The sequence below is a fragment of the Schistocerca cancellata genome, unplaced genomic scaffold (genome assembly GCF_023864275.1).
Source record: "Schistocerca cancellata isolate TAMUIC-IGC-003103 unplaced genomic scaffold, iqSchCanc2.1 HiC_scaffold_621, whole genome shotgun sequence".
Taxonomy (NCBI): Eukaryota; Metazoa; Arthropoda; class Insecta; order Orthoptera; family Acrididae; genus Schistocerca; species Schistocerca cancellata.
Window position 1 is genome coordinate 26,479 of NW_026046632.1, and position 20,990 is coordinate 47,468.

Consider the following 20,990-nt stretch of genomic DNA (forward strand, 5'->3'; position numbering starts at 1 on the left):
CATCTGTCCACCTCTAATCGAGGCACATACCTGTGGTCATCAGACTTGGAGGACTGCAAGACATTGCCACTGGGGTTGAATGCAGCTAACCACACTGCTTGGTGTCCTAACAGCGCAGACACGTTCGTTTGCCAGTATACATATAATGGAGATCGCGTCTGACACAGCTGTGGGGAGACGCAGTGGTGTGTGGGCCGAGCTTTGCTGTTCATCGCCACTTGCAGTCGCGAGAACTGCTGTCGGCGGTGCTTCCGTGGCCGTGATCGTCTAGTGGTTAGGACATTGCGTTGTGGCCGCAATAACCCAGGTTCGAATCCTGGTCACGGCAATTTTTAAACTTTTTGCCTTGCTGTCGCTGCAGTGACGATTGTGACTCAGTGTTTGAAAACACGGTGCCCTCTTGATTTTTCACTCATGTTCCGCAGGCTGCAGGTGGCACTACCAATTCATTATCAACACGTAATGCCGCCGCACCAGAGCGCGGGCAGCTGCCTGTGTAGTGAATCTCTCTTCGAAGAAGGCATTTGTTTGAGGTGCAATGGATGAGCAGCCAGTCGCAGCAGAACAGGAAGCTGTGTCGTGGACTGTTTCTACAAAAGCGAAGAACACTGGCACAGGTAGCGTGGCCGAGCGGTCTAAGGCGCTGGTTTAAGGCACCAGTCTCTTCGGAGGCGTGGGTTCGAATCCCACCGCTGCCAATTTTTTCTCGTTTTTTGTGCCATTGCGGTGTTTTCTCGTGGGGTAGAACGCAGCTCCTCTGACCGCCGTGCGGCGTCGGTAGCGTGGCCGAGCGGTCTAAGGCGCTGGTTTCAGGCACCAGTCTCCTCGGAGGCGTGGGTTCGAATCCCACCGCTGCCAATGTTTTCTGTCTCGAAAGCCGGAGCACTGACTACCCGCGACGAAACAGCGCAGCAAGCCGTGAGCGTCTCTTTCTTAAATTGTCGCAGCACAGTGCGCGGTGCAACGACATGATTCACAGGCGCAGTTTGGTGTCATGATGGCTGGCGTTCGTCTCCGCGAAATGTGTCCCGAGCATGCCGTTGTACAAAGAGGGAGCGCCTATGTTTACAGTTGTCGTTAAGTAGCGTGCGTATAGCTTGCTGTGTTCGCTGGAGGAGCCCTTGTGCCGTTGTCCGGTGTGGTCTAGTGGCTAGGATACCTGGCTCTCACCCAGGAGGCCCGGGTTCGATTCCCGGTACCGGAAATGCGCATTTTGCTGCTCCTCTTATGCGACTTGGCCCGACTTAGCTCGACTGACGCTCCGCTGACGCTTGCAGAAAACTACGTTAAGTACGATTCGGCGTGACAAGTGACGGCGAGAGCGATGCGACATCTGTCCACCTCTAATCGAGGCACATACCTGTGGTCATCAGACTTGGAGGACTGCAAGACATTGCCACTGGGGTTGAATGCAGCTAACCACACTGCTTGGTGTCCTAACAGCGCAGACACGTTCGTTTGCCAGTATACATATAATGGAGATCGCGTCTGACACAGCTGTGGGGAGACGCAGTGGTGTGTGGGCCGAGCTTTGCTGTTCATCGCCACTTGCAGTCGCGAGAACTGCTGTCGGCGGTGCTTCCGTGGCCGTGATCGTCTAGTGGTTAGGACATTGCGTTGTGGCCGCAATAACCCAGGTTCGAATCCTGGTCACGGCAATTTTTAAACTTTTTGCCTTGCTGTCGCTGCAGTGACGATTGTGACTCAGTGTTTGAAAACACGGTGCCCTCTTGATTTTTCACTCATGTTCCGCAGGCTGCAGGTGGCACTACCAATTCATTATCAACACGTAATGCCGCCGCACCAGAGCGCGGGCAGCTGCCTGTGTAGTGAATCTCTCTTCGAAGAAGGCATTTGTTTGAGGTGCAATGGATGAGCAGCCAGTCGCAGCAGAACAGGAAGCTGTGTCGTGGACTGTTTCTACAAAAGCGAAGAACACTGGCACAGGTAGCGTGGCCGAGCGGTCTAAGGCGCTGGTTTAAGGCACCAGTCTCTTCGGAGGCGTGGGTTCGAATCCCACCGCTGCCAATTTTTTCTCGTTTTTTGTGCCATTGCGGTGTTTTCTCGTGGGGTAGAACGCAGCTCCTCTGACCGCCGTGCGGCGTCGGTAGCGTGGCCGAGCGGTCTAAGGCGCTGGTTTCAGGCACCAGTCTCCTCGGAGGCGTGGGTTCGAATCCCACCGCTGCCAATGTTTTCTGTCTCGAAAGCCGGAGCACTGACTACCCGCGACGAAACAGCGCAGCAAGCCGTGAGCGTCTCTTTCTTAAATTGTCGCAGCACAGTGCGCGGTGCAACGACATGATTCACAGGCGCAGTTTGGTGTCATGATGGCTGGCGTTCGTCTCCGCGAAATGTGTCCCGAGCATGCCGTTGTACAAAGAGGGAGCGCCTATGTTTACAGTTGTCGTTAAGTAGCGTGCGTATAGCTTGCTGTGTTCGCTGGAGGAGCCCTTGTGCCGTTGTCCGGTGTGGTCTAGTGGCTAGGATACCTGGCTCTCACCCAGGAGGCCCGGGTTCGATTCCCGGTACCGGAAATGCGCATTTTGCTGCTCCTCTTATGCGACTTGGCCCGACTTAGCTCGACTGACGCTCCGCTGACGCTTGCAGAAAACTACGTTAAGTACGATTCGGCGTGACAAGTGACGGCGAGAGCGATGCGACATCTGTCCACCTCTAATCGAGGCACATACCTGTGGTCATCAGACTTGGAGGACTGCAAGACATTGCCACTGGGGTTGAATGCAGCTAACCACACTGCTTGGTGTCCTAACAGCGCAGACACGTTCGTTTGCCAGTATACATATAATGGAGATCGCGTCTGACACAGCTGTGGGGAGACGCAGTGGTGTGTGGGCCGAGCTTTGCTGTTCATCGCCACTTGCAGTCGCGAGAACTGCTGTCGGCGGTGCTTCCGTGGCCGTGATCGTCTAGTGGTTAGGACATTGCGTTGTGGCCGCAATAACCCAGGTTCGAATCCTGGTCACGGCAATTTTTAAACTTTTTGCCTTGCTGTCGCTGCAGTGACGATTGTGACTCAGTGTTTGAAAACACGGTGCCCTCTTGATTTTTCACTCATGTTCCGCAGGCTGCAGGTGGCACTACCAATTCATTATCAACACGTAATGCCGCCGCACCAGAGCGCGGGCAGCTGCCTGTGTAGTGAATCTCTCTTCGAAGAAGGCATTTGTTTGAGGTGCAATGGATGAGCAGCCAGTCGCAGCAGAACAGGAAGCTGTGTCGTGGACTGTTTCTACAAAAGCGAAGAACACTGGCACAGGTAGCGTGGCCGAGCGGTCTAAGGCGCTGGTTTAAGGCACCAGTCTCTTCGGAGGCGTGGGTTCGAATCCCACCGCTGCCAATTTTTTCTCGTTTTTTGTGCCATTGCGGTGTTTTCTCGTGGGGTAGAACGCAGCTCCTCTGACCGCCGTGCGGCGTCGGTAGCGTGGCCGAGCGGTCTAAGGCGCTGGTTTCAGGCACCAGTCTCCTCGGAGGCGTGGGTTCGAATCCCACCGCTGCCAATGTTTTCTGTCTCGAAAGCCGGAGCACTGACTACCCGCGACGAAACAGCGCAGCAAGCCGTGAGCGTCTCTTTCTTAAATTGTCGCAGCACAGTGCGCGGTGCAACGACATGATTCACAGGCGCAGTTTGGTGTCATGATGGCTGGCGTTCGTCTCCGCGAAATGTGTCCCGAGCATGCCGTTGTACAAAGAGGGAGCGCCTATGTTTACAGTTGTCGTTAAGTAGCGTGCGTATAGCTTGCTGTGTTCGCTGGAGGAGCCCTTGTGCCGTTGTCCGGTGTGGTCTAGTGGCTAGGATACCTGGCTCTCACCCAGGAGGCCCGGGTTCGATTCCCGGTACCGGAAATGCGCATTTTGCTGCTCCTCTTATGCGACTTGGCCCGACTTAGCTCGACTGACGCTCCGCTGACGCTTGCAGAAAACTACGTTAAGTACGATTCGGCGTGACAAGTGACGGCGAGAGCGATGCGACATCTGTCCACCTCTAATCGAGGCACATACCTGTGGTCATCAGACTTGGAGGACTGCAAGACATTGCCACTGGGGTTGAATGCAGCTAACCACACTGCTTGGTGTCCTAACAGCGCAGACACGTTCGTTTGCCAGTATACATATAATGGAGATCGCGTCTGACACAGCTGTGGGGAGACGCAGTGGTGTGTGGGCCGAGCTTTGCTGTTCATCGCCACTTGCAGTCGCGAGAACTGCTGTCGGCGGTGCTTCCGTGGCCGTGATCGTCTAGTGGTTAGGACATTGCGTTGTGGCCGCAATAACCCAGGTTCGAATCCTGGTCACGGCAATTTTTAAACTTTTTGCCTTGCTGTCGCTGCAGTGACGATTGTGACTCAGTGTTTGAAAACACGGTGCCCTCTTGATTTTTCACTCATGTTCCGCAGGCTGCAGGTGGCACTACCAATTCATTATCAACACGTAATGCCGCCGCACCAGAGCGCGGGCAGCTGCCTGTGTAGTGAATCTCTCTTCGAAGAAGGCATTTGTTTGAGGTGCAATGGATGAGCAGCCAGTCGCAGCAGAACAGGAAGCTGTGTCGTGGACTGTTTCTACAAAAGCGAAGAACACTGGCACAGGTAGCGTGGCCGAGCGGTCTAAGGCGCTGGTTTAAGGCACCAGTCTCTTCGGAGGCGTGGGTTCGAATCCCACCGCTGCCAATTTTTTCTCGTTTTTTGTGCCATTGCGGTGTTTTCTCGTGGGGTAGAACGCAGCTCCTCTGACCGCCGTGCGGCGTCGGTAGCGTGGCCGAGCGGTCTAAGGCGCTGGTTTCAGGCACCAGTCTCCTCGGAGGCGTGGGTTCGAATCCCACCGCTGCCAATGTTTTCTGTCTCGAAAGCCGGAGCACTGACTACCCGCGACGAAACAGCGCAGCAAGCCGTGAGCGTCTCTTTCTTAAATTGTCGCAGCACAGTGCGCGGTGCAACGACATGATTCACAGGCGCAGTTTGGTGTCATGATGGCTGGCGTTCGTCTCCACGAAATGTGTCCCGAGCATGCCGTTGTACAAAGAGGGAGCGCCTATGTTTACAGTTGTCGTTAAGTAGCGTGCGTATAGCTTGCTGTGTTCGCTGGAGGAGCCCTTGTGCCGTTGTCCGGTGTGGTCTAGTGGCTAGGATACCTGGCTCTCACCCAGGAGGCCCGGGTTCGATTCCCGGTACCGGAAATGCGCATTTTGCTGCTCCTCTTATGCGACTTGGCCCGACTTAGCTCGACTGACGCTCCGCTGACGCTTGCAGAAAACTACGTTAAGTACGATTCGGCGTGACAAGTGACGGCGAGAGCGATGCGACATCTGTCCACCTCTAATCGAGGCACATACCTGTGGTCATCAGACTTGGAGGACTGCAAGACATTGCCACTGGGGTTGAATGCAGCTAACCACACTGCTTGGTGTCCTAACAGCGCAGACACGTTCGTTTGCCAGTATACATATAATGGAGATCGCGTCTGACACAGCTGTGGGGAGACGCAGTGGTGTGTGGGCCGAGCTTTGCTGTTCATCGCCACTTGCAGTCGCGAGAACTGCTGTCGGCGGTGCTTCCGTGGCCGTGATCGTCTAGTGGTTAGGACATTGCGTTGTGGCCGCAATAACCCAGGTTCGAATCCTGGTCACGGCAATTTTTAAACTTTTTGCCTTGCTGTCGCTGCAGTGACGATTGTGACTCAGTGTTTGAAAACACGGTGCCCTCTTGATTTTTCACTCATGTTCCGCAGGCTGCAGGTGGCACTACCAATTCATTATCAACACGTAATGCCGCCGCACCAGAGCGCGGGCAGCTGCCTGTGTAGTGAATCTCTCTTCGAAGAAGGCATTTGTTTGAGGTGCAATGGATGAGCAGCCAGTCGCAGCAGAACAGGAAGCTGTGTCGTGGACTGTTTCTACAAAAGCGAAGAACACTGGCACAGGTAGCGTGGCCGAGCGGTCTAAGGCGCTGGTTTAAGGCACCAGTCTCTTCGGAGGCGTGGGTTCGAATCCCACCGCTGCCAATTTTTTCTCGTTTTTTGTGCCATTGCGGTGTTTTCTCGTGGGGTAGAACGCAGCTCCTCTGACCGCCGTGCGGCGTCGGTAGCGTGGCCGAGCGGTCTAAGGCGCTGGTTTCAGGCACCAGTCTCCTCGGAGGCGTGGGTTCGAATCCCACCGCTGCCAATGTTTTCTGTCTCGAAAGCCGGAGCACTGACTACCCGCGACGAAACAGCGCAGCAAGCCGTGAGCGTCTCTTTCTTAAATTGTCGCAGCACAGTGCGCGTGCAACGACATGATTCACAGGCGCAGTTTGGTGTCATGATGGCTGGCGTTCGTCTCCACGAAATGTGTCCCGAGCATGCCGTTGTACAAAGAGGGAGCGCCTATGTTTACAGTTGTCGTTAAGTAGCGTGCGTATAGCTTGCTGTGTTCGCTGGAGGAGCCCTTGTGCCGTTGTCCGGTGTGGTCTAGTGGCTAGGATACCTGGCTCTCACCCAGGAGGCCCGGTTCGATTCCGGTACCGGAAATGCGCATTTTGCTGCTCCTCTTATGCGACTTGGCCCGACTTAAGCTCGACTGACGCTCCGCTGACGCTTGCAGAAAACTACGTTAAGTACGATTCGGCGTGACAAGTGACGGCGAGAGCGATGCGACATCTGTCCACCTCTAATCGAGGCACATACCTGTGGTCATCAGACTTGGAGGACTGCAAGACATTGCCACTGGGGTTGAATGCAGCTAACCACACTGCTTGGTGTCCTAACAGCGCAGACACGTTCGTTTGCCAGTATACATATAATGGAGATCGCGTCTGACACAGCTGTGGGGAGACGCAGTGGTGTGTGGGCCGAGCTTTGCTGTTCATCGCCACTTGCAGTCGCGAGAACTGCTGTCGGCGGTGCTTCCGTGGCCGTGATCGTCTAGTGGTTAGGACATTGCGTTGTGGCCGCAATAACCCAGGTTCGAATCCTGGTCACGGCAATTTTTAAACTTTTTTGCCTTGCTGTCGCTGCAGTGACGATTGTGACTCAGTGTTTGAAAACACGGTGCCCTCTTGATTTTTCACTCATGTTCCGCAGGCTGCAGGTGGCACTACCAATTCATTATCACAACGTAATGCCGCCGCACCAGAGCGCGGGCAGCTGCCTGTGTAGTGAATCTCTCTTCGAAGAAGGCATTTGTTTGAGGTGCAATGGATGAGCAGCCAGTCGCAGCAGAACAGGAAGCTGTGTCGTGGACTGTTTCTACAAAAGCGAAGAACACTGGCACAGGTAGCGTGGCCGAGCGGTCTAAGGCGCTGGTTTAAGGCACCAGTCTCTTCGGAGGCGTGGGTTCGAATCCCACCGCTGCCAATTTTTTCTCGTTTTTTGTGCCATTGCGGTGTTTTCTCGTGGGGTAGAACGCAGCTCCTCTGACCGCCGTGCGGCGTCGGTAGCGTGGCCGAGCGGTCTAAGGCGCTGGTTTCAGGCACCAGTCTCCTCGGAGGCGTGGGTTCGAATCCCACCGCTGCCAATGTTTTCTGTCTCGAAAGCCGGAGCACTGACTACCCGCGACGAAACAGCGCAGCAAGCCGTGAGCGTCTCTTTCTTAAATTGTCGCAGCACAGTGCGCGGTGCAACGACATGATTCACAGGCGCAGTTTGGTGTCATGATGGCTGGCGTTCGTCTCCACGAAATGTGTCCCGAGCATGCCCGTTGTACAAAGAGGGAGCGCCTATGTTTACAGTTGTCGTTAAGTAGCGTGCGTATAGCTTGCTGTGTTCGCTGGAGGAGCCCTTGTGCCGTTGTCCGGTGTGGTCTAGTGGCTAGGATACCTGGCTCTCACCCAGGAGGCCCGGGTTCGATTCCCGGTACCGGAAATGCGCATTTTGCTGCTCCTCTTATGCGACTTGGCCCGACTTAGCTCGACTGACGCTCCGCTGACGCTTGCAGAAAACTACGTTAAGTACGATTCGGCGTGACAAGTGACGGCGAGAGCGATGCGACATCTGTCCACCTCTAATCGAGGCACATACCTGTGGTCATCAGACTTGGAGGACTGCAAGACATTGCCACTGGGGTTGAATGCAGCTAACCACACTGCTTGGTGTCCTAACAGCGCAGACACGTTCGTTTGCCAGTATACATATAATGGAGATCGCGTCTGACACAGCTGTGGGGAGACGCAGTGGTGTGTGGGCCGAGCTTTGCTGTTCATCGCCACTTGCAGTCGCGAGAACTGCTGTCGGCGGTGCTTCCGTGGCCGTGATCGTCTAGTGGTTAGGACATTGCGTTGTGGCCGCAATAACCCAGGTTCGAATCCTGGTCACGGCAATTTTTAAACTTTTTGCCTTGCTGTCGCTGCAGTGACGATTGTGACTCAGTGTTTGAAAACACGGTGCCCTCTTGATTTTTCACTCATGTTCCGCAGGCTGCAGGTGGCACTACCAATTCATTATCAACACGTAATGCCGCCGCACCAGAGCGCGGGCAGCTGCCTGTGTAGTGAATCTCTCTTCGAAGAAGGCATTTGTTTGAGGTGCAATGGATGAGCAGCCAGTCGCAGCAGAACAGGAAGCTGTGTCGTGGACTGTTTCTACAAAAGCGAAGAACACTGGCACAGGTAGCGTGGCCGAGCGGTCTAAGGCGCTGGTTTAAGGCACCAGTCTCTTCGGAGGCGTGGGTTCGAATCCCACCGCTGCCAATTTTTTCTCGTTTTTTGTGCCATTGCGGTGTTTTCTCGTGGGGTAGAACGCAGCTCCTCTGACCGCCGTGCGGCGTCGGTAGCGTGGCCGAGCGGTCTAAGGCGCTGGTTTCAGGCACCAGTCTCCTCGGAGGCGTGGGTTCGAATCCCACCGCTGCCAATGTTTTCTGTCTCGAAAGCCGGAGCACTGACTACCCGCGACGAAACAGCGCAGCAAGCCGTGAGCGTCTCTTTCTTAAATTGTCGCAGCACAGTGCGCGGTGCAACGACATGATTCACAGGCGCAGTTTGGTGTCATGATGGCTGGCGTTCGTCTCCACGAAATTGTGTCCCGAGCATGCCGTTGTACAAAGAGGGAGCGCCTATGTTTACAGTTGTCGTTAAGTAGCGTGCGTATAGCTTGCTGTGTTCGCTGGAGGAGCCCTTGTGCCGTTGTCCGGTGTGGTCTAGTGGCTAGGATACCTGGCTCTCACCCAGGAGGCCCGGGTTCGATTCCCGGTACCGGAAATGCGCATTTTGCTGCTCCTCTTATGCGACTTGGCCCGACTTAGCTCGACTGACGCTCCGCTGACGCTTGCAGAAAACTACGTTAAGTACGATTCGGCGTGACAAGTGACGGCGAGAGCGATGCGACATCTGTCCACCTCTAATCGAGGCACATACCTGTGGTCATCAGACTTGGAGGACTGCAAGACATTGCCACTGGGGTTGAATGCAGCTAACCACACTGCTTGGTGTCCTAACAGCGCAGACACGTTCGTTTGCCAGTATACATATAATGGAGATCGCGTCTGACACAGCTGTGGGGAGACGCAGTGGTGTGTGGGCCGAGCTTTGCTGTTCATCGCCACTTGCAGTCGCGAGAACTGCTGTCGGCGGTGCTTCCGTGGCCGTGATCGTCTAGTGGTTAGGACATTGCGTTGTGGCCGCAATAACCCAGGTTCGAATCCTGGTCACGGCAAATTTTTAAACTTTTTGCCTTGCTGTCGCTGCAGTGACGATTGTGACTCAGTGTTTGAAAACACGGTGCCCTCTTGATTTTTCACTCATGTTCCGCAGGCTGCAGGTGGCACTTACCAATTCATTATCAACACGTAATGCCGCCGCACCAGAGCGCGGGCAGCTGCCTGTGTAGTGAATCTCTCTTCGAAGAAGGCATTTGTTTGAGGTGCAATGGATGAGCAGCCAGTCGCAGCAGAACAGGAAGCTGTGTCGTGGACTGTTTCTACCAAAGCGAAGAACACTGGCACAGGTAGCGTGGCCGAGCGGTCTAAGGCGCTGGTTTAAGGCACCAGTCTCTTCGGAGGCGTGGGTTCGAATCCCACCGCTGCAAATTTTTTCTCGTTTTTTGTGCCATTGCGGTGTTTTCTCGTGGGGTAGAACGCAGCTCCTCTGACCGCCGTGCGGCGTCGGTAGCGTGGCCGAGCGTCTAAGGCGCTGGTTTCAGGCACCAGTCTCCTCGGAGGCGTGGGTTCGAATCCCACCGCTGCCAATGTTTTCTGTCTCGAAAGCCGGAGCACTGACTACCCGCGACGAAAACAGCGCAGCAAGCCGTGAGCGTCTCTTTCTTAAATTGTCGCAGCACAGTGCGCGGTGCAACGACATGATTCACAGGCGCAGTTTGGTGTCATGATGGCTGGCGTTCGTCTCCGCGAAATGTGTCCCGAGCATGCCGTTGTACAAAGAGGGAGCGCCTATGTTTACAGTTGTCGTTAAGTAGCGTGCGTATAGCTTGCTGTGTTCGCTGGAGGAGCCCTTGTGCCGTTGTCCGGTGTGGTCTAGTGGCTAGGATACCTGGCTCTCACCCAGGAGGCCCGGGTTCGATTCCCGGTACCGGAAATGCGCATTTTGCTGCTCCTCTTATGCGACTTGGCCCGACTTAGCTCGACTGACGCTCCGCTGACGCTTGCAGAAAACTACGTTAAGTACGATTCGGCGTGACAAGTGACGGCGAGAGCGATGCGACATCTGTCCACCTCTAATCGAGGCACATACCTGTGGTCATCAGACTTGGAGGACTGCAAGACATTGCCACTGGGGTTGAATGCAGCTAACCACACTGCTTGGTGTCCTAACAGCGCAGACACGTTCGTTTGCCAGTATACATATAATGGAGATCGCGTCTGACACAGCTGTGGGGAGACGCAGTGGTGTGGGGCCGAGCTTTGCTGTTCATCGCCACTTGCAGTCGCGAGAACTGCTGTCGGCGGTGCTTCCGTGGCCGTGATCGTCTAGTGGTTAGGACATTGCGTTGTGGCCGCAATAACCCAGGTTCGAATCCTGGTCACGGCAATTTTTAAACTTTTTGCCTTGCTGTCGCTGCAGTGACGATTGTGACTCAGTGTTTGAAAACACGGTGCCCTCTTGATTTTTCACTCATGTTCCGCAGGCTGCAGGTGGCACTACCAATTCATTATCAACACGTAATGCCGCCGCACCAGAGCGCGGGCAGCTGCCTGTGTAGTGAATCTCTCTTCGAAGAAGGCATTTGTTTGAGGTGCAATGGATGAGCAGCCAGTCGCAGCAGAACAGGAAGCTGTGTCGTGGACTGTTTCTACAAAAGCGAAGAACACTGGCACAGGTAGCGTGGCCGAGCGGTCTAAGGCGCTGGTTTAAGGCACCAGTCTCTTCGGAGGCGTGGGTTCGAATCCCACCGCTGCCAATTTTTTCTCGTTTTTTGTGCCATTGCGGTGTTTTCTCGTGGGGTAGAACGCAGCTCCTCTGACCGCCGTGCGGCGTCGGTAGCGTGGCCGAGCGGTCTAAGGCGCTGGTTTCAGGCACCAGTCTCCTCGGAGGCGTGGGTTCGAATCCCACCGCTGCCAATGTTTTCTGTCTCGAAAGCCGGAGCACTGACTACCCGCGACGAAACAGCGCAGCAAGCCGTGAGCGTCTCTTTCTTAAATTGTCGCAGCACAGTGCGCGGTGCAACGACATGATTCACAGGCGCAGTTTGGTGTCATGATGGCTGGCGTTCGTCTCCGCGAAATGTGTCCCGAGCATGCCGTTGTACAAAGAGGGAGCGCCTATGTTTACAGTTGTCGTTAAGTAGCGTGCGTATAGCTTGCTGTGTTCGCTGGAGGAGCCCTTGTGCCGTTGTCCGGTGTGGTCTAGTGGCTAGGATACCTGGCTCTCACCCAGGAGGCCCGGGTTCGATTCCCGGTACCGGAAATGCGCATTTTGCTGCTCCTCTTATGCGACTTGGCCCGACTTAGCTCGACTGACGCTCCGCTGACGCTTGCAGAAAACTACGTTAAGTACGATTCGGCGTGACAAGTGACGGCGAGAGCGATGCGACATCTGTCCACCTCTAATCGAGGCACATACCTGTGGTCATCAGACTTGGAGGACTGCAAGACATTGCCACTGGGGTTGAATGCAGCTAACCACACTGCTTGGTGTCCTAACAGCGCAGACACGTTCGTTTGCCAGTATACATATAATGGAGATCGCGTCTGACACAGCTGTGGGGAGACGCAGTGGTGTGTGGGCCGAGCTTTGCTGTTCATCGCCACTTGCAGTCGCGAGAACTGCTGTCGGCGGTGCTTCCGTGGCCGTGATCGTCTAGTGGTTAGGACATTGCGTTGTGGCCGCAATAACCCAGGTTCGAATCCTGGTCACGGCAATTTTTAAACTTTTTGCCTTGCTGTCGCTGCAGTGACGATTGTGACTCAGTGTTTGAAAACACGGTGCCCTCTTGATTTTTCACTCATGTTCCGCAGGCTGCAGGTGGCACTACCAATTCATTATCAACACGTAATGCCGCCGCACCAGAGCGCGGGCAGCTGCCTGTGTAGTGAATCTCTCTTCGAAGAAGGCATTTGTTTGAGGTGCAATGGATGAGCAGCCAGTCGCAGCAGAACAGGAAGCTGTGTCGTGGACTGTTTCTACAAAAGCGAAGAACACTGGCACAGGTAGCGTGGCCGAGCGGTCTAAGGCGCTGGTTTAAGGCACCAGTCTCTTCGGAGGCGTGGGTTCGAATCCCACCGCTGCCAATTTTTTCTCGTTTTTTGTGCCATTGCGGTGTTTTCTCGTGGGGTAGAACGCAGCTCCTCTGACCGCCGTGCGGCGTCGGTAGCGTGGCCGAGCGGTCTAAGGCGCTGGTTTCAGGCACCAGTCTCCTCGGAGGCGTGGGTTCGAATCCCACCGCTGCCAATGTTTTCTGTCTCGAAAGCCGGAGCACTGACTACCCGCGACGAAACAGCGCAGCAAGCCGTGAGCGTCTCTTTCTTAAATTGTCGCAGCACAGTGCGCGGTGCAACGACATGATTCACAGGCGCAGTTTGGTGTCATGATGGCTGGCGTTCGTCTCCGCGAAATGTGTCCCGAGCATGCCGTTGTACAAAGAGGGAGCGCCTATGTTTACAGTTGTCGTTAAGTAGCGTGCGTATAGCTTGCTGTGTTCGCTGGAGGAGCCCTTGTGCCGTTGTCCGGTGTGGTCTAGTGGCTAGGATACCTGGCTCTCACCCAGGAGGCCCGGGTTCGATTCCCGGTACCGGAAATGCGCATTTTGCTGCTCCTCTTATGCGACTTGGCCCGACTTAGCTCGACTGACGCTCCGCTGACGCTTGCAGAAAACTACGTTAAGTACGATTCGGCGTGACAAGTGACGGCGAGAGCGATGCGACATCTGTCCACCTCTAATCGAGGCACATACCTGTGGTCATCAGACTTGGAGGACTGCAAGACATTGCCACTGGGGTTGAATGCAGCTAACCACACTGCTTGGTGTCCTAACAGCGCAGACACGTTCGTTTGCCAGTATACATATAATGGAGATCGCGTCTGACACAGCTGTGGGGAGACGCAGTGGTGTGTGGGCCGAGCTTTGCTGTTCATCGCCACTTGCAGTCGCGAGAACTGCTGTCGGCGGTGCTTCCGTGGCCGTGATCGTCTAGTGGTTAGGACATTGCGTTGTGGCCGCAATAACCCAGGTTCGAATCCTGGTCACGGCAATTTTTAAACTTTTTGCCTTGCTGTCGCTGCAGTGACGATTGTGACTCAGTGTTTGAAAACACGGTGCCCTCTTGATTTTTCACTCATGTTCCGCAGGCTGCAGGTGGCACTACCAATTCATTATCAACACGTAATGCCGCCGCACCAGAGCGCGGGCAGCTGCCTGTGTAGTGAATCTCTCTTCGAAGAAGGCATTTGTTTGAGGTGCAATGGATGAGCAGCCAGTCGCAGCAGAACAGGAAGCTGTGTCGTGGACTGTTTCTACAAAAGCGAAGAACACTGGCACAGGTAGCGTGGCCGAGCGGTCTAAGGCGCTGGTTTCAAGGCACCAGTCTCTTCGGAGGCGTGGGTTCGAATCCCACCGCTGCCAATTTTTTCTCGTTTTTTGTGCCATTGCGGTGTTTTCTCGTGGGGTAGAACGCAGCTCCTCTGACCGCCGTGCGGCGTCGGTAGCGTGGCCGAGCGGTCTAAGGCGCTGGTTTCAGGCACCAGTCTCCTCGGAGGCGTGGGGTTCGAATCCCACCGCTGCCAATGTTTTCTGTCTCGAAAGCCGGAGCACTGACTACCCGCGACGAAACAGCGCAGCAAGCCGTGAGCGTCTCTTTCTTAAATTGTCGCAGCACAGTGCGCGGTGCAACGACATGATTCACAGGCGCAGTTTGGTGTCATGATGGCTGGCGTTCGTCTCCGCGAAATGTGTCCCGAGCATGCCGTTGTACAAAGAGGGAGCGCCTATGTTTACAGTTGTCGTTAAGTAGCGTGCGTATAGCTTGCTGTGTTCGCTGGAGGAGCCCTTGTTCCGTTGTCCGGTGTGGTCTAGTGGCTAGGATACCTGGCTCTCACCCAGGGAGGCCCGGGTTCGATTCCCGGTACCGGAAATGCGCATTTTGCTGCTCCTCTTATGCGACTTGGCCCGACTTAGCTCGACTGACGCTCCGCTGACGCTTGCAGAAAACTACGTTAAGTACGATTCGGCGTGACAAGTGACGGCGAGAGCGATGCGACATCTGTCCACCTCTAATCGAGGCACATACCTGTGGTCATCAGACTTGGAGGACTGCAAGACATTGCCACTGGGGTTGAATGCAGCTAACCACACTGCTTGGTGTCCTAACAGCGCAGACACGTTCGTTTGCCAGTATACATATAATGGAGATCGCGTCTGACACAGCTGTGGGGAGACGCAGTGGTGTGTGGGCCGAGCTTTGCTGTTCATCGCCACTTGCAGTCGCGAGAACTGCTGTCGGCGGTGCTTCCGTGGCCGTGATCGTCTAGTGGTTAGGACATTGCGTTGTGGCCGCAATAACCCAGGTTCGAATCCTGGTCACGGCAATTTTTAAACTTTTTGCCTTGCTGTCGCTGCAGTGACGATTGTGACTCAGTGTTTGAAAACACGGTGCCCTCTTGATTTTTCACTCATGTTCCGCAGGCTGCAGGTGGCACTACCAATTCATTATCAACACGTAATGCCGCCGCACCAGAGCGCGGGCAGCTGCCTGTGTAGTGAATCTCTCTTCGAAGAAGGCATTTGTTTGAGGTGCAATGGATGAGCAGCCAGTCGCAGCAGAACAGGAAGCTGTGTCGTGGACTGTTTCTACAAAAGCGAAGAACACTGGCACAGGTAGCGTGGCCGAGCGGTCTAAGGCGCTGGTTTAAGGCACCAGTCTCTTCGGAGGCGTGGGTTCGAATCCCACCGCTGCCAATTTTTTCTCGTTTTTTGTGCCATTGCGGTGTTTTCTCGTGGGGTAGAACGCAGCTCCTCTGACCGCCGTGCGGCGTCGGTAGCGTGGCCGAGCGGTCTAAGGCGCTGGTTTCAGGCACCAGTCCTCCTCGGAGGCGTGGGTTCGAATCCCACCGCTGCCAATGTTTTCTGTCTCGAAAGCCGGAGCACTGACTACCCGCGACGAAACAGCGCAGCAAGCCGTGAGCGTCTCTTTCTTAAATTGTCGCAGCACAGTGCGCGGTGCAAACGACATGATTCACAGGCGCAGTTTGGTGTCATGATGGCTGGCGTTCGTCTCCGCGAAATGTGTCCCGAGCATGCCGTTGTACAAAGAGGGAGCGCCTATGTTTACAGTTGTCGTTAAGTAGCGTGCGTATAGCTTGCTGTGTTCGCTGGAGGAGCCCTTGTGCCGTTGTCCGGTGTGGTCTAGTGGCTAGGATACCTGGCTCTCACCCAGGAGGCCCGGGTTCGATTCCCGGTACCCGGAAATGCGCATTTTGCTGCTCCTCTTATGCGACTTGGCCCGACTTAGCTCGACTGACGCTCCGCTGACGCTTGCAGAAAACTACGTTAAGTACGATTCGGCGTGACAAGTGACGGCGAGAGCGATGCGACATCTGTCCCACCTCTAATCGAGGCACATACCTGTGGTCATCAGACTTGGAGGACTGCAAGACATTGCCACTGGGGTTGAATGCAGCTAACCACACTGCTTGGTGTCCTAACAGCGCAGACACGTTCGTTTGCCAGTATACATATAATGGAGATCGCGTCTGACACAGCTGTGGGGAGACGCAGTGGTGTGTGGGCCGAGCTTTGCTGTTCATCGCCACTTGCAGTCGCGAGAACTGCTGTCGGCGGTGCTTCCGTGGCCGTGATCGTCTAGTGGTTAGGACATTGCGTTGTGGCCGCAATAAACCCAGGTTCGAATCCTGGTCACGGCAATTTTTAAACTTTTTGCCTTGCTGTCGCTGCAGTGACGATTGTGACTCAGTGTTTGAAAACACGGTGCCCTCTTGATTTTTCACTCATGTTCCGCAGGCTGCAGGTGGCACTACCAATTCATTATCAACACGTAATGCCGCCGCACCAGAGCGCGGGCAGCTGCCTGTGTAGTGAATCTCTCTTCGAAGAAGGCATTTGTTTGAGGTGCAATGGATGAGCAGCCAGTCGCAGCAGAACAGGAAGCTGTGTCGTGGACTGTTTCTACAAAAGCGAAGAACACTGGCACAGGTAGCGTGGCCGAGCGGTCTAAGGCGCTGGTTTAAGGCACCAGTCTCTTCGGAGGCGTGGGTTCGAATCCCACCGCTGCCAATTTTTTCTCGTTTTTTGTGCCATTGCGGTGTTTTCTCGTGGGGTAGAACGCAGCTCCTCTGACCGCCGTGCGGCGTCGGTAGCGTGGCCGAGCGGTCTAAGGCGCTGGTTTCAGGCACCAGTCTCCTCGGAGGCGTGGGTTCGAATCCCACCGCTGCCAATGTTTTCTGTCTCGAAAGCCGGAGCACTGACTACCCGCGACGAAACAGCGCAGCAAGCCGTGAGCGTCTCTTTCTTAAATTGTCGCAGCACAGTGCGCGGTGCAACGACATGATTCACAGGCGCAGTTTGGTGTCATGATGGCTGGCGTTCGTCTCCGCGAAATGTGTCCCGAGCATGCCGTTGTACAAAGAGGGAGCGCCTATGTTTACAGTTGTCGTTAAGTAGCGTGCGTATAGCTTGCTGTGTTCGCTGGAGGAGCCCTTGTGCCGTTGTCCGGTGTGGTCTAGTGGCTAGGATACCTGGCTCTCACCCAGGAGGCCCGGGTTCGATTCCCGGTACCGGAAATGCGCATTTTGCTGCTCCTCTTATGCGACTTGGCCCGACTTAGCTCGACTGACGCTCCGCTGACGCTTGCAGAAAACTACGTTAAGTACGATTCGGCGTGACAAGTGACGGCGAGAGCGATGCGACATCTGTCCACCTCTAATCGAGGCACATACCTGTGGTCATCAGACTTGGAGGACTGCAAGACATTGCCACTGGGGTTGAATGCAGCTAACCACACTGCTTGGTGTCCTAACAGCGCAGACACGTTCGTTTGCCAGTATACATATAATGGAGATCGCGTCTGACACAGCTGTGGGGAGACGCAGTGGTGTGTGGGCCGAGCTTTGCTGTTCATCGCCACTTGCAGTCGCGAGAACTGCTGTCGGCGGTGCTTCCGTGGCCGTGATCGTCTAGTGGTTAGGACATTGCGTTGTGGCCGCAATAACCCAGGTTCGAATCCTGGTCACGGCAATTTTTAAACTTTTTGCCTTGCTGTCGCTGCAGTGACGATTGTGACTCAGTGTTTGAAACACGGTGCCCTCTTGATTTTTCACTCATGTTCCGCAGGCTGCAGGTGGCACTACCAATTCATTATCAACACGTAATGCCGCCGCACCAGAGCGCGGGCAGCTGCCTGTGTAGTGAATCTCTCTTCGAAGAAGGCATTTGTTTGAGGTGCAATGGATGAGCAGCCAGTCGCAGCAGAACAGGAAGCTGTGTCGTGGACTGTTTCTACAAAAGCGAAGAACACTGGCACAGGTAGCGTGGCCGAGCGGTCTAAGGCGCTGGTTTAAGGCACCAGTCTCTTCGGAGGCGTGGGTTCGAATCCCACCGCTGCCAATTTTTTCTCGTTTTTTGTGCCATTGCGGTGTTTTCTCGTGGGGTAGAACGCAGCTCCTCTGACCGCCGTGCGGCGTCGGTAGCGTGGCCGAGCGGTCTAAGGCGCTGGTTTCAGGCACCAGTCTCCTCGGAGGCGTGGGTTCGAATCCCACCGCTGCCAATGTTTTCTGTCTCGAAAGCCGGAGCACTGACTACCCGCGACGAAACAGCGCAGCAAGCCGTGAGCGTCTCTTTCTTAAATTGTCGCAGCACAGTGCGCGGTGCAACGACATGATTCACAGGCGCAGTTTGGTGTCATGATGGCTGGCGTTCGTCTCCACGAAATGTGTCCCGAGCATGCCGTTGTACAAAGAGGGAGCGCCTATGTTTACAGTTGTCGTTAAGTAGCGTGCGTATAGCTTGCTGTGTTCGCTGGAGGAGCCCTTGTGCCGTTGTCCGGTGTGGTCTAGTGGCTAGGATACCTGGCTCTCACCCAGGAGGCCCGGGTTCGATTCCCGGTACCGGAAATGCGCATTTTGCTGCTCCTCTCTTATGCGACTTGGCCCGACTTAGCTCGACTGGACGCTCCGCTGACGCTTGCAGAAAACTACGTTAAGTACGATTCGGCGTGACAAGTGACGGCGAGAGCGATGCGACATCTGTCCACCTCTAATCGAGGCACATACCTGTGGTCATCAGACTTGGAGGACTGCAAGACATTGCCACTGGGGTTGAATGCAGCTAACCACACTGCTTGGTGTCCTAACAGCGCAGACACGTTCGTTTGCCAGTATACATATAATGGAGATCGCGTCTGACACAGCTGTGGGGAGACGCAGTGGTGTGTGGGCCGAGCTTTGCTGTTCATCGCCACTTGCAGTCGCGAGAACTGCTGTCGGCGGTGCTTCCGTGGCCGTGATCGTCTAGTGGTTAGGACATTGCGTTGTGGCCGCAATAACCCAGGTTCGAATCCTGGTCACGGCAATTTTTAAACCTTTTTGCCTTGCTGTCGCTGCAGTGACGATTGTGACTCAGTGTTTGAAAACACGGTGCCCTCTTGATTTTTCACTCATGTTCCGCAGGCTGCAGGTGGCACTACCAATTCATTATCAACACGTAATGCCGCCGCACCAGAGCGCGGGCAGCTGCCTGTGTAGTGAATCTCTCTTCGAAGAAGGCATTTGTTTGAGGTGCAATGGATGAGCAGCCAGTCGCAGCAGAACAGGAAGCTGTGTCGTGGACTGTTTCTACAAAAGCGAAGAACACTGGCACAGGTAGCGTGGCCGAGCGGTCTAAGGCGCTGGTTTAAGGCACCAGTCTCTTCGGAGGCGTGGGTTCGAATCCCACCGCTGCCAATTTTTTCTCGTTTTTTGTGCCATTGCGGTGTTTTCTCGTGGGGTAGAACGCAGCTCCTCTGACCGCCGTGCGGCGTCGGTAGCGTGGCCGAGCGGTCTAAGGCGCTGGTTTCAGGCACCAGTCTCCTCGGAGGCGTGGGTTCGAATCCCACCGCTGCCAATGTTTTCTGTCTCGAAAGCCGGAGCACTGACTACCCGCGACGAAACAGCGCAGCAAGCCGTGAGCGTCTCTTTCTTAAATTGTCGCAGCACAGTGCGCGGTGCAACGACATGATTCACAGGCGCAGTTTGGTGTCATGATGGCTGGGCGTTCGTCTCCGCGAAATGTGTCCCGAGCATGCCGTTGTACAAAGAGGGAGCGCCTATGTTTACAGTTGTCGTTAAGTAGCGTGCGTATAGCTTGCTGTGTTCGCTGGAGGAGCCCTTGTGCCGTTGTCCGGTGTGGTCTAGTGGCTAGGATACCTGGCTCTCACCCAGGAGGCCCGGGTTCGATTCCCGGTACCGGAAATGCGCATTTTGCTGCTCCTCTTATGCGACTTGGCCCGACTTAGCTCGACTGACGCTCCGCTGACGCTTGCAGAAAACTACGTTAAGTACGATTCGGCGTGACAAGTGACGGCGAGAGCGATGCGACATCTGTCCACCTCTAATCGAGGCACATACCTGTGGTCATCAGACTTGGAGGACTGCAAGACATTGCCACTGGGGTTGAATGCAGCTAACCACACTGCTTGGTGTCCTAACAGCGCAGACACGTTCGTTTGCCAGTATACATATAATGGAGATCGCGTCTGACACAGCTGTGGGGAGACGCAGTGGTGTGTGGGCCGAGCTTTGCTGTTCATCGCCCACTTGCAGTCGCGAGAACTGCTGTCGGCGGTGCTTCCGTGGCCGTGATCGTCTAGTGGTTAGGACATTGCGTTGTGGCCGCAATAACCCAGGTTCGAATCCTGGTCACGGCAATTTTTAAACTTTTTGCCTTGCTGTCGCTGCAGTGACGATTGTGACTCAGTGTTTGAAAAACACGGTGCCCTCTTGATTTTTCACTCATGTTCCGCAGGCTGCAGGTGGCACTACCAATTTCATTATCAACACGTAATGCCGCCGCACCAGAGCGCGGGCAGCTGCCTGTGTAGTGAATCTCTCTTCGAAGAAGGCATTTGTTTGAGGTGCAATGGATGAGCAGCCAGTCGCAGCAGAACAGGAAGCTGTGTCGTGGACTGTTTCTACAAAAGCGAAGAACACTGGCACAGGTAGCGTGGCCGAGCGGTCTAAGGCGCTGGTTTAAGGCACCAGTCTCTTCGGAGGCGTGGGTTCGAATCCCACCGCTGCCAATTTTTTCTCGTTTTTTGTGCCATTGCGGTGTTTTCTCGTGGGGTAGAACGCAGCTCCTCTGACCGCCGTGCGGCGTCGGTAGCGTGGCCGAGCGGTCTAAGGCGCTGGTTTCAGGCACCAGTCTCCTCGGAGGCGTGGGTTCGAATCCCACCGCTGCCAATGTTTTCTGTCTCGAAAGCCGGAGCACTGACTACCCGCGACGAAACAGCGCAGCAAGCCGTGAGCGTCTCTTTCTTAAATTGTCGCAGCACAGTGCGCGGTGCAACGACATGATTCACAGGCGCAGTTTGGTGTCATGATGGCTGGCGTTCGTCTCCACGAAAT

The 20,990-nt window shown here is 55.1% G+C and overlaps 62 non-coding genes across 62 annotated transcripts; all 62 read left to right on the forward strand.

Moving 5' to 3' along the window:
• Positions 1 to 256: 256 nt before the first annotated feature.
• Trnah-gug (transfer RNA histidin (anticodon GUG)) lies at positions 257 to 328 on the forward strand. Its single transcript has one exon. It is a non-coding gene; the product is annotated as a tRNA-His (tRNA).
• A 288-nt stretch (positions 329 to 616) lies between these two features.
• On the forward strand, positions 617 to 698 carry Trnal-aag (transfer RNA leucine (anticodon AAG)). Its single transcript has one exon. It is a non-coding gene; the product is annotated as a tRNA-Leu (tRNA).
• A 78-nt stretch (positions 699 to 776) lies between these two features.
• Positions 777 to 858, forward strand: Trnal-cag (transfer RNA leucine (anticodon CAG)). The gene has a single exon. It is a non-coding gene; the product is annotated as a tRNA-Leu (tRNA).
• Positions 859 to 1,132: 274 nt separating this feature from the next.
• On the forward strand, positions 1,133 to 1,204 carry Trnae-cuc (transfer RNA glutamic acid (anticodon CUC)). Its single transcript has one exon. It is a non-coding gene; the product is annotated as a tRNA-Glu (tRNA).
• Positions 1,205 to 1,586: 382 nt separating this feature from the next.
• On the forward strand, positions 1,587 to 1,658 carry Trnah-gug (transfer RNA histidin (anticodon GUG)). Its single transcript has one exon. It is a non-coding gene; the product is annotated as a tRNA-His (tRNA).
• A 288-nt stretch (positions 1,659 to 1,946) lies between these two features.
• Positions 1,947 to 2,028, forward strand: Trnal-aag (transfer RNA leucine (anticodon AAG)). The gene has a single exon. It is a non-coding gene; the product is annotated as a tRNA-Leu (tRNA).
• A 78-nt stretch (positions 2,029 to 2,106) lies between these two features.
• On the forward strand, positions 2,107 to 2,188 carry Trnal-cag (transfer RNA leucine (anticodon CAG)). Its single transcript has one exon. It is a non-coding gene; the product is annotated as a tRNA-Leu (tRNA).
• Positions 2,189 to 2,462: 274 nt separating this feature from the next.
• Positions 2,463 to 2,534, forward strand: Trnae-cuc (transfer RNA glutamic acid (anticodon CUC)). Its single transcript has one exon. It is a non-coding gene; the product is annotated as a tRNA-Glu (tRNA).
• A 382-nt stretch (positions 2,535 to 2,916) lies between these two features.
• Trnah-gug (transfer RNA histidin (anticodon GUG)) lies at positions 2,917 to 2,988 on the forward strand. Its single transcript has one exon. It is a non-coding gene; the product is annotated as a tRNA-His (tRNA).
• Positions 2,989 to 3,276: 288 nt separating this feature from the next.
• Trnal-aag (transfer RNA leucine (anticodon AAG)) lies at positions 3,277 to 3,358 on the forward strand. Its single transcript has one exon. It is a non-coding gene; the product is annotated as a tRNA-Leu (tRNA).
• Positions 3,359 to 3,436: 78 nt separating this feature from the next.
• On the forward strand, positions 3,437 to 3,518 carry Trnal-cag (transfer RNA leucine (anticodon CAG)). Its single transcript has one exon. It is a non-coding gene; the product is annotated as a tRNA-Leu (tRNA).
• A 274-nt stretch (positions 3,519 to 3,792) lies between these two features.
• On the forward strand, positions 3,793 to 3,864 carry Trnae-cuc (transfer RNA glutamic acid (anticodon CUC)). Its single transcript has one exon. It is a non-coding gene; the product is annotated as a tRNA-Glu (tRNA).
• Positions 3,865 to 4,246: 382 nt separating this feature from the next.
• On the forward strand, positions 4,247 to 4,318 carry Trnah-gug (transfer RNA histidin (anticodon GUG)). Its single transcript has one exon. It is a non-coding gene; the product is annotated as a tRNA-His (tRNA).
• Positions 4,319 to 4,606: 288 nt separating this feature from the next.
• Positions 4,607 to 4,688, forward strand: Trnal-aag (transfer RNA leucine (anticodon AAG)). The gene has a single exon. It is a non-coding gene; the product is annotated as a tRNA-Leu (tRNA).
• Positions 4,689 to 4,766: 78 nt separating this feature from the next.
• Positions 4,767 to 4,848, forward strand: Trnal-cag (transfer RNA leucine (anticodon CAG)). The gene has a single exon. It is a non-coding gene; the product is annotated as a tRNA-Leu (tRNA).
• A 274-nt stretch (positions 4,849 to 5,122) lies between these two features.
• On the forward strand, positions 5,123 to 5,194 carry Trnae-cuc (transfer RNA glutamic acid (anticodon CUC)). The gene has a single exon. It is a non-coding gene; the product is annotated as a tRNA-Glu (tRNA).
• Positions 5,195 to 5,576: 382 nt separating this feature from the next.
• On the forward strand, positions 5,577 to 5,648 carry Trnah-gug (transfer RNA histidin (anticodon GUG)). The gene has a single exon. It is a non-coding gene; the product is annotated as a tRNA-His (tRNA).
• Positions 5,649 to 5,936: 288 nt separating this feature from the next.
• Positions 5,937 to 6,018, forward strand: Trnal-aag (transfer RNA leucine (anticodon AAG)). Its single transcript has one exon. It is a non-coding gene; the product is annotated as a tRNA-Leu (tRNA).
• A 78-nt stretch (positions 6,019 to 6,096) lies between these two features.
• Positions 6,097 to 6,178, forward strand: Trnal-cag (transfer RNA leucine (anticodon CAG)). Its single transcript has one exon. It is a non-coding gene; the product is annotated as a tRNA-Leu (tRNA).
• Positions 6,179 to 6,904: 726 nt separating this feature from the next.
• Trnah-gug (transfer RNA histidin (anticodon GUG)) lies at positions 6,905 to 6,976 on the forward strand. The gene has a single exon. It is a non-coding gene; the product is annotated as a tRNA-His (tRNA).
• Positions 6,977 to 7,265: 289 nt separating this feature from the next.
• Trnal-aag (transfer RNA leucine (anticodon AAG)) lies at positions 7,266 to 7,347 on the forward strand. The gene has a single exon. It is a non-coding gene; the product is annotated as a tRNA-Leu (tRNA).
• Positions 7,348 to 7,425: 78 nt separating this feature from the next.
• Trnal-cag (transfer RNA leucine (anticodon CAG)) lies at positions 7,426 to 7,507 on the forward strand. Its single transcript has one exon. It is a non-coding gene; the product is annotated as a tRNA-Leu (tRNA).
• A 275-nt stretch (positions 7,508 to 7,782) lies between these two features.
• Trnae-cuc (transfer RNA glutamic acid (anticodon CUC)) lies at positions 7,783 to 7,854 on the forward strand. Its single transcript has one exon. It is a non-coding gene; the product is annotated as a tRNA-Glu (tRNA).
• A 382-nt stretch (positions 7,855 to 8,236) lies between these two features.
• On the forward strand, positions 8,237 to 8,308 carry Trnah-gug (transfer RNA histidin (anticodon GUG)). The gene has a single exon. It is a non-coding gene; the product is annotated as a tRNA-His (tRNA).
• Positions 8,309 to 8,596: 288 nt separating this feature from the next.
• Positions 8,597 to 8,678, forward strand: Trnal-aag (transfer RNA leucine (anticodon AAG)). Its single transcript has one exon. It is a non-coding gene; the product is annotated as a tRNA-Leu (tRNA).
• Positions 8,679 to 8,756: 78 nt separating this feature from the next.
• Positions 8,757 to 8,838, forward strand: Trnal-cag (transfer RNA leucine (anticodon CAG)). Its single transcript has one exon. It is a non-coding gene; the product is annotated as a tRNA-Leu (tRNA).
• Positions 8,839 to 9,113: 275 nt separating this feature from the next.
• Positions 9,114 to 9,185, forward strand: Trnae-cuc (transfer RNA glutamic acid (anticodon CUC)). Its single transcript has one exon. It is a non-coding gene; the product is annotated as a tRNA-Glu (tRNA).
• A 382-nt stretch (positions 9,186 to 9,567) lies between these two features.
• Positions 9,568 to 9,639, forward strand: Trnah-gug (transfer RNA histidin (anticodon GUG)). Its single transcript has one exon. It is a non-coding gene; the product is annotated as a tRNA-His (tRNA).
• Positions 9,640 to 9,929: 290 nt separating this feature from the next.
• Positions 9,930 to 10,011, forward strand: Trnal-aag (transfer RNA leucine (anticodon AAG)). Its single transcript has one exon. It is a non-coding gene; the product is annotated as a tRNA-Leu (tRNA).
• A 78-nt stretch (positions 10,012 to 10,089) lies between these two features.
• Positions 10,090 to 10,170, forward strand: Trnal-cag (transfer RNA leucine (anticodon CAG)). Its single transcript has one exon. It is a non-coding gene; the product is annotated as a tRNA-Leu (tRNA).
• Positions 10,171 to 10,445: 275 nt separating this feature from the next.
• Trnae-cuc (transfer RNA glutamic acid (anticodon CUC)) lies at positions 10,446 to 10,517 on the forward strand. Its single transcript has one exon. It is a non-coding gene; the product is annotated as a tRNA-Glu (tRNA).
• Positions 10,518 to 10,898: 381 nt separating this feature from the next.
• Positions 10,899 to 10,970, forward strand: Trnah-gug (transfer RNA histidin (anticodon GUG)). The gene has a single exon. It is a non-coding gene; the product is annotated as a tRNA-His (tRNA).
• A 288-nt stretch (positions 10,971 to 11,258) lies between these two features.
• Positions 11,259 to 11,340, forward strand: Trnal-aag (transfer RNA leucine (anticodon AAG)). Its single transcript has one exon. It is a non-coding gene; the product is annotated as a tRNA-Leu (tRNA).
• A 78-nt stretch (positions 11,341 to 11,418) lies between these two features.
• Positions 11,419 to 11,500, forward strand: Trnal-cag (transfer RNA leucine (anticodon CAG)). The gene has a single exon. It is a non-coding gene; the product is annotated as a tRNA-Leu (tRNA).
• A 274-nt stretch (positions 11,501 to 11,774) lies between these two features.
• Positions 11,775 to 11,846, forward strand: Trnae-cuc (transfer RNA glutamic acid (anticodon CUC)). Its single transcript has one exon. It is a non-coding gene; the product is annotated as a tRNA-Glu (tRNA).
• Positions 11,847 to 12,228: 382 nt separating this feature from the next.
• Positions 12,229 to 12,300, forward strand: Trnah-gug (transfer RNA histidin (anticodon GUG)). Its single transcript has one exon. It is a non-coding gene; the product is annotated as a tRNA-His (tRNA).
• A 288-nt stretch (positions 12,301 to 12,588) lies between these two features.
• Positions 12,589 to 12,670, forward strand: Trnal-aag (transfer RNA leucine (anticodon AAG)). Its single transcript has one exon. It is a non-coding gene; the product is annotated as a tRNA-Leu (tRNA).
• A 78-nt stretch (positions 12,671 to 12,748) lies between these two features.
• On the forward strand, positions 12,749 to 12,830 carry Trnal-cag (transfer RNA leucine (anticodon CAG)). Its single transcript has one exon. It is a non-coding gene; the product is annotated as a tRNA-Leu (tRNA).
• Positions 12,831 to 13,104: 274 nt separating this feature from the next.
• Trnae-cuc (transfer RNA glutamic acid (anticodon CUC)) lies at positions 13,105 to 13,176 on the forward strand. Its single transcript has one exon. It is a non-coding gene; the product is annotated as a tRNA-Glu (tRNA).
• A 382-nt stretch (positions 13,177 to 13,558) lies between these two features.
• On the forward strand, positions 13,559 to 13,630 carry Trnah-gug (transfer RNA histidin (anticodon GUG)). The gene has a single exon. It is a non-coding gene; the product is annotated as a tRNA-His (tRNA).
• Positions 13,631 to 13,918: 288 nt separating this feature from the next.
• Positions 13,919 to 14,001, forward strand: Trnal-caa (transfer RNA leucine (anticodon CAA)). Its single transcript has one exon. It is a non-coding gene; the product is annotated as a tRNA-Leu (tRNA).
• A 78-nt stretch (positions 14,002 to 14,079) lies between these two features.
• Positions 14,080 to 14,162, forward strand: Trnal-cag (transfer RNA leucine (anticodon CAG)). Its single transcript has one exon. It is a non-coding gene; the product is annotated as a tRNA-Leu (tRNA).
• A 274-nt stretch (positions 14,163 to 14,436) lies between these two features.
• On the forward strand, positions 14,437 to 14,509 carry Trnae-cuc (transfer RNA glutamic acid (anticodon CUC)). The gene has a single exon. It is a non-coding gene; the product is annotated as a tRNA-Glu (tRNA).
• A 382-nt stretch (positions 14,510 to 14,891) lies between these two features.
• Trnah-gug (transfer RNA histidin (anticodon GUG)) lies at positions 14,892 to 14,963 on the forward strand. Its single transcript has one exon. It is a non-coding gene; the product is annotated as a tRNA-His (tRNA).
• Positions 14,964 to 15,251: 288 nt separating this feature from the next.
• Positions 15,252 to 15,333, forward strand: Trnal-aag (transfer RNA leucine (anticodon AAG)). The gene has a single exon. It is a non-coding gene; the product is annotated as a tRNA-Leu (tRNA).
• Positions 15,334 to 15,411: 78 nt separating this feature from the next.
• Trnal-cag (transfer RNA leucine (anticodon CAG)) lies at positions 15,412 to 15,494 on the forward strand. The gene has a single exon. It is a non-coding gene; the product is annotated as a tRNA-Leu (tRNA).
• Positions 15,495 to 15,769: 275 nt separating this feature from the next.
• Trnae-cuc (transfer RNA glutamic acid (anticodon CUC)) lies at positions 15,770 to 15,842 on the forward strand. The gene has a single exon. It is a non-coding gene; the product is annotated as a tRNA-Glu (tRNA).
• A 383-nt stretch (positions 15,843 to 16,225) lies between these two features.
• Trnah-gug (transfer RNA histidin (anticodon GUG)) lies at positions 16,226 to 16,298 on the forward strand. Its single transcript has one exon. It is a non-coding gene; the product is annotated as a tRNA-His (tRNA).
• A 288-nt stretch (positions 16,299 to 16,586) lies between these two features.
• On the forward strand, positions 16,587 to 16,668 carry Trnal-aag (transfer RNA leucine (anticodon AAG)). The gene has a single exon. It is a non-coding gene; the product is annotated as a tRNA-Leu (tRNA).
• A 78-nt stretch (positions 16,669 to 16,746) lies between these two features.
• On the forward strand, positions 16,747 to 16,828 carry Trnal-cag (transfer RNA leucine (anticodon CAG)). Its single transcript has one exon. It is a non-coding gene; the product is annotated as a tRNA-Leu (tRNA).
• A 274-nt stretch (positions 16,829 to 17,102) lies between these two features.
• Positions 17,103 to 17,174, forward strand: Trnae-cuc (transfer RNA glutamic acid (anticodon CUC)). Its single transcript has one exon. It is a non-coding gene; the product is annotated as a tRNA-Glu (tRNA).
• A 382-nt stretch (positions 17,175 to 17,556) lies between these two features.
• Trnah-gug (transfer RNA histidin (anticodon GUG)) lies at positions 17,557 to 17,628 on the forward strand. Its single transcript has one exon. It is a non-coding gene; the product is annotated as a tRNA-His (tRNA).
• A 287-nt stretch (positions 17,629 to 17,915) lies between these two features.
• Positions 17,916 to 17,997, forward strand: Trnal-aag (transfer RNA leucine (anticodon AAG)). Its single transcript has one exon. It is a non-coding gene; the product is annotated as a tRNA-Leu (tRNA).
• A 78-nt stretch (positions 17,998 to 18,075) lies between these two features.
• Positions 18,076 to 18,157, forward strand: Trnal-cag (transfer RNA leucine (anticodon CAG)). Its single transcript has one exon. It is a non-coding gene; the product is annotated as a tRNA-Leu (tRNA).
• A 274-nt stretch (positions 18,158 to 18,431) lies between these two features.
• Trnae-cuc (transfer RNA glutamic acid (anticodon CUC)) lies at positions 18,432 to 18,503 on the forward strand. The gene has a single exon. It is a non-coding gene; the product is annotated as a tRNA-Glu (tRNA).
• Positions 18,504 to 18,888: 385 nt separating this feature from the next.
• Positions 18,889 to 18,960, forward strand: Trnah-gug (transfer RNA histidin (anticodon GUG)). Its single transcript has one exon. It is a non-coding gene; the product is annotated as a tRNA-His (tRNA).
• A 289-nt stretch (positions 18,961 to 19,249) lies between these two features.
• Positions 19,250 to 19,331, forward strand: Trnal-aag (transfer RNA leucine (anticodon AAG)). Its single transcript has one exon. It is a non-coding gene; the product is annotated as a tRNA-Leu (tRNA).
• Positions 19,332 to 19,409: 78 nt separating this feature from the next.
• Trnal-cag (transfer RNA leucine (anticodon CAG)) lies at positions 19,410 to 19,491 on the forward strand. Its single transcript has one exon. It is a non-coding gene; the product is annotated as a tRNA-Leu (tRNA).
• Positions 19,492 to 19,766: 275 nt separating this feature from the next.
• On the forward strand, positions 19,767 to 19,838 carry Trnae-cuc (transfer RNA glutamic acid (anticodon CUC)). The gene has a single exon. It is a non-coding gene; the product is annotated as a tRNA-Glu (tRNA).
• Positions 19,839 to 20,221: 383 nt separating this feature from the next.
• On the forward strand, positions 20,222 to 20,293 carry Trnah-gug (transfer RNA histidin (anticodon GUG)). Its single transcript has one exon. It is a non-coding gene; the product is annotated as a tRNA-His (tRNA).
• Positions 20,294 to 20,583: 290 nt separating this feature from the next.
• Positions 20,584 to 20,665, forward strand: Trnal-aag (transfer RNA leucine (anticodon AAG)). Its single transcript has one exon. It is a non-coding gene; the product is annotated as a tRNA-Leu (tRNA).
• A 78-nt stretch (positions 20,666 to 20,743) lies between these two features.
• On the forward strand, positions 20,744 to 20,825 carry Trnal-cag (transfer RNA leucine (anticodon CAG)). The gene has a single exon. It is a non-coding gene; the product is annotated as a tRNA-Leu (tRNA).
• The last annotated feature ends 165 nt before the right edge of the window (positions 20,826 to 20,990 follow it).